The sequence below is a fragment of the Anastrepha ludens genome, chromosome 2 (assembly GCF_028408465.1).
Source record: "Anastrepha ludens isolate Willacy chromosome 2, idAnaLude1.1, whole genome shotgun sequence".
NCBI classification, from domain to species: Eukaryota; Metazoa; Arthropoda; class Insecta; order Diptera; family Tephritidae; genus Anastrepha; species Anastrepha ludens.
The window spans coordinates 128427571-128433402 of NC_071498.1; the positions used below are offsets into that span (position 1 = coordinate 128427571).

A 5832-nucleotide genomic window follows, 5' to 3' on the forward strand; every position below is an offset into this window, starting at 1 on the left:
CAACCACATCTACGCAAATCCAATTCTAAAGCAAGCACCATGTTGAAGAGTGGCATTCAAGAGCAAGGCCACTTAGCGATTTAAATGTGGAAAACCCGCACACACACACACACGCGCGCAATAGTGAACAATGGCATAGAGAAAGCGACAAGAATAACGAGCACTCAATACGCTGACAGCGCTAAGATGAATTTACCCTAAAGTGGTTGATGTACTGTATGTGTGTATGCGTGTATGTATGAGAGGGAGCGTTTGTTTTGTGTATGCAGTACCTCTGCCCAGTACTCTTTTCAAGTGTTTATGTGGGATCTACATGCATATATTACACATCTGTATGTATGTGTACTCCACTTGACGTGCACACATGCCCAAATTTATGTATCGGGTGTTTGTTTTAGCTGCATGAGAACTATCGATATCGATTACTATGGTTTGAGAGCTGAGAGTGACAAACTGTGTAGGAATTGTTGTATTTCTCTTCTTCATCTCTTTATGCTATCACAGTTTTAACAAAAATTTGGCTTTTAAATGCCCTTATTTTGCAGAATTATTTGATTGTCAATTCATTAGTGTAAGTTATAACTGCCTTCAAGCTCAATTGAATTGTATAAAACACATCTAATGGGTATGGGAATAAGTTTCTGGCTTTTCTTAGCCAAAGTTACGAATTGTTTGAACAACTAAGAAATATATAATATTATGTGAAGTATGTGCCATTGGAAGCTTCAGTTTTACTCCACCTTTCAGGCAGCATACAGGTTCCTCTGACGATAATTTCAAGTTCTTTTGACTTGATCCTTTCATTGAGCCAGTTTGCGATGCGCTCGCAAGAAGTGAACCGCTCTCCAATAAGGGCTGACTGCATTGATAGGAACTGATGGTAATCCGAAGGTACAATGTCTGGGGAATACACCGGGTGGGGCAGGATTTCCCAATTCAGTCCCTCTAAATATTTCTGGACCAATTTAGCAACGTGTGGCCTGACGTTGTCATACAGCAAAAATTTTGTCATGTCTACCGTCCCATACCAGCCGCTCTTCTTTTGAGAGCTCAGAGCTCTGTTCAAACGCATTAGCTGCAATCGGTAACGATCGCCAGAGATGATTTCAGATGGCTTCATATAGATTACACCCTTCTGATCCCACCGGCTGCACAACATAACCTTTGAAGCATGAATATTTTATTCGCTGTCGATGGATCGCACTCACCCCTAACAGACTCCAACTTTTTCGACGTTTAGGGTTATCATAATAGATCCACTTTTCATCGCCAGTTACGGTCCGATGCAGAAAACCTTTTCTTACCTTTTCATTTCTGCCATTCAACAAGCATCTCACACGACACCAGGCGTCTCTCGATATCCCTCTCCTTCAATTGATGTGGCACCCAGTTACCTGCTTTCTGTACCATTGCCATCGCGTGCAAACGTTTACCGAGGGTGGATCTGTCAACATTAAACTCTTTAGACATAACAACAAGGCTTCGACATGCGTCTTCAGCCAATAATTGTTCTAGTTGAGTATCTTCGAATTTTTTCGGTGTCCCTTCGCGATCTTTATCACTTACGTTGAAATTGCCACTTTGGAAGTGCCGAAACCACTCTATACAAGTTGTGTTTGATGGAGCATAATTACCGTAAATGTTGTTCAGCTGCACTTTTCTTTAAAAGGTCATAATGAAGCATAACGTCCCGCAAATTTTGTTTTTTCGGTACGAGCGTAGACACTGTTGAGGTCAGATAGAAAAGGAACTTCAAGTTTCAAACGAATGTCAACTACTGCGATCGAGGCCTCCCATAAGCACCTCCAAATCACCAGTATATTACTAGAGCGAGCACAAAAATACTATCAGCAGCGACACCTCTTTTACGAGGGCGGAAACTTATTCTCATACCCAATAAACAATATGTGCAGTATTGAATAGCCTAACTAATGACCAAAACATAACTATTTTGGGTGATATCAACTAACCCAATGATCACTGGTCTTTCACGGTGGAGATACTAAGAAATTAGGAACATATGGAGTATCAAGAGCGAGTGAATGTGAGGTACTTGACCCTTTTGCCGAATATAACCTCTACCAGATTACCAGAGCTCACAATGATGTGAATAGCGTACTTGATTTATTAATAATAAACATTTATCTAAAATCTGAAATCGAGCCTTCTTTTCACCCCTCTTCATAACCCCATATAAGATACAATATATCAAATCAGTAACTAATAATTCCAAAAACTATAACTTCTATAAAGCCATTTTTCGATCGATCAGATGTCAGAGTCATTGGATTTCTTAGATTTGGTGTCTGTCCTAAACAAACCTGAACTATCACAGGTCTATGCTGATTTCGTAGAAAGGTTGGAAGTGGTAATTCATGTGGTCGTTCCTATAGTGCCTGCAAAAAATTGTGCCTACCAGCGAGGTTCAATGCCAGGCTCAATCATTTTAATAACAAAACAACCTAAGCTTACATATAAATTATGCCACAAATCTAAAAAAAAAAAACGCAGAGCTTTATGAAGCATACCATCGGTTGCAAAAGGAGATCGATGTTTTGAATAAATTTCTATATCAGTAACACATTGCTAAAGTGTCAGGGAAAATAGTAAATCTTTTTGGCAGTTTATTAATGGTAAAAAGAAAACCACCGGAGCTCCGCATAAAATGCATTATTTGGGGTAAACGTTGTCGGACATACAAAAAACTAGTGACCTTGTTGCAAATTTTTCCTTTCTTTTTATGTTTGACAATCTGATGTTGGTATAGAAAGTACCACTACTAACAGCTCACGGACATTTAAAGGTTTCCAGCTCTCGTTTAATGCGGTACTAGGGTATGGATCATGAGATGAGGAGGAGGAAGAAATAGTAGAGCACTTCCTTTGCAATTGTCCAGCCTTAGCTAAAATCAGAGCAGGTTGTCTAGGTAAACAATTTTTCAATTCTCTTACAGGGTATTAAACCAATCCTGCGCTTCATAAGAGCTTCAAAATGGTTTCACGAAAGTAAATAAACAAGGTTCCCGTGTCGCACAGTGGTATCACAACGGACCTGTGAGGTCTAAGTGAGTTGGTCATACGGACCGACTACCACCATAACCTAACCTAACCAAGGGTACCGCTCGGCCTTGACAAATGTCTCAGCTCCTGGAGAAGATTGCTTCCCGACTATATTATTAAAAAACTATATCGTTCGGCCAACCCCTAACATTTATCCTTAATAAATCGCTGGCTTCTGGTGAATTGTGAATTACATAATTGGAAAAAATCGTTTATCATACCGATAGCAAAGTCTGAAAGCAGGTCCGATGCACAAAACTATCGCCGATCTGCAAAATCTCTAGTATACCTAAACTCTTTGAAAAGCTAGATTTGATTTTTTTCCAAATTTCAAATCTCATATCGCCTTGTCAACACGGTTTTGTTAAGGGGGGAAGTACCTTTAGAGGGCCAAAAAAACCAGTTTTTCGTGATTTATTTTTGGGAAAATGAAAACAGTGCACATGAAATTAATATGATATATATTTAGGGCAATGCTCCAAGAAGAAAAAAGCGTATTTAACATTATTATAAATAAGCAATTAATTGAGTTATGGCGGTTCACGTAAATCGTGTCGCCGCTGACATCGAATTCGGCGAAAGCGATCCTGACCGCAACTTTCATCTGAAATCATAAAATCAAACATTATTTTACTCAGGAGGGTTTTTTATCCTAGATAGACTACAATCTCTAGCAAATTCGAAGATTAACCATTAAAATGAGGCTTCAAAAAAAACTTTTGGTTTTTTTTGCAAAAATTTTCAAACATTTTTGTGTTAAAAAGTATCTAAAAATTATTTTTTCTTTTCGTCCGTAGTCACCTAGAGTAGCTTTTTATGCCCTTTAAAATGAAATCTTGATGAAGAAAATTGGTTCAATACTTTTTCCGTAATCACTTACGCCAATTTGAAAAATATGGTTTCGAGAAAACGCCGTTTAAAGTTCGCGGTCAAGGAAAAAGAAACTTACCGAAGTTGGACGCTAATCAGCAGACTTGCATTCGGATCGTCCTTAACGTTTTTCGTAAATCGATTTCCATAAAATTTACGTTTTCTCGAAATCGAACTACGCGTCGCGGAGTCTTTTTTGCCTTTGGGATACATCTTTACTCGCCAAGAGTCGAGGCAACACTGAAACTAGCCCGAGAAACTGACGAAAAAGATGCGTGAAGAAGAAAGGGAAGGGAGAAGAGTATTTTAAGAATGTATATTAAGTTTAGTGTAAAGAATGCGAAAAGTGGCATATCTTCCATAATTTTCAAGATCGGCTTTTGAAATTTTGCAATAATATTCTTAGAGCATATACCTATCGGTTAAGACAATAAAAAAAAATCGATTTTTTTAAACGTCTAAAGGTACTTCCCCCCTTAAGGGTAGATCTGTAGGCTGTTACTAATTTAAGTTTACTCGCAAATTTTGCCTTAAAACAATTTGAAATAGGCCAACATTGCGATGTCATATTCATCGACTTTTCGATTGCGTTCAATAGAGTCTACCATAGGATCCTACTTAAAAGTACTAAACCTTTTAACTACTACTGGGTTCAGTTGCTCTTCGCTCTAGCTTACTTAAGTGGTTTTCACATTATTTCACAGCTAGAACTCTATTCGTTCGTATAAACAATGTAAAATGGGATGCCATCAAAGTTACCTCAGGTGTGCCTCGAAGTAGCCGTCTCGAGTCACTATTGTTCTTAATCTTTTTTAATGATATCCCAGACGTTTTTGTGACAACGCGTCGTCTGATCTATGCAGATGACTTGAAGAGTTACAGTCGTATAGTGGACGTAGATTTCAAGAAGATTAGAAGCTTGGTGTGATGATACGTCTTGATGTTGTTCCACAAATGGAGGGACCCACAGTTTCAAGCCGATTCCGAACGCCAGATATTTTTTTATTAGGCAGAAATATACTCGGAGGCTTGGCGTTGCCTGCCGAGGGGCGACCGCTATTAGAAACAACTTTTTCCTCGTTTTGGCCTTTCACCGAGATTTAAACCTACGTTCTCTCTGAATTCCGAAGGGTAGTCACGCACCAGCCCATTCGGCTACGGCAGCGGAACATATACTAAGACTGGAACGATACAGAGAAGATTAGCATGCCCCCTGCACTCACCTATATGCCAGCACTTTGCCTTCAGTAGACGCAAAGTAGCAATTGATTTCGATTACAAGGTAGTCACTACCAATCTGACAAAAATTTATGAAAAGAAAGACTTGGGGGTCATATTTAAAACGTTGGTCATTTTCTTAATATTTAGACTTTATGATCGTCAAATCTTTATAGTAAAGAAATCAAAAGAGGTCCAGGATCTTTCTATGATGAAGAATTTGTGTTTTTCTCTTGTTAGATTAAATAAAAAAATTAATGCCAAAAAATGATTTTCTAAATAAAAGTAAAAAAAAACATCAGTTCAACAATATTTCTGCTTTTATTATCATTCGTATTTCTTAAGTTAGTAAAAAAACACGCGATATATGCATACTTGTAATGTAGTTTTCCTGCTGCCGTTGTTGTTTGCTGTTCGTTGTTGCTGAAGTGCCGCCTCTACTCTGAGTTCTCCATTTGCTGTTCAGCTGTATTGACGTCTTCCCGCTATTCACCTTTACATATTGCACTTTCATCCGTTTCCATCATCTTCTTACACCACTGTTCTCTTATTTTCTATCCTTCACACAACTCACCTTTAATGGCCACAGCTGAGACGCCGTGAATCCATTATAGTCAAACATCCATCTAATGTGGCAGTTGAATGTCGACGCAATCATTGGTTTTCACGCTGATGTTGTCATTGA

The 5832-nt window shown here is 38.6% G+C and overlaps 1 pseudogene; it reads left to right on the forward strand.

The window, feature by feature from the left end:
• The first annotated feature begins 5083 nt into the window (after positions 1–5083).
• Positions 5084–5148, forward strand: LOC128856137 (U6 spliceosomal RNA; annotated as a pseudogene).
• The last annotated feature ends 684 nt before the right edge of the window (positions 5149–5832 follow it).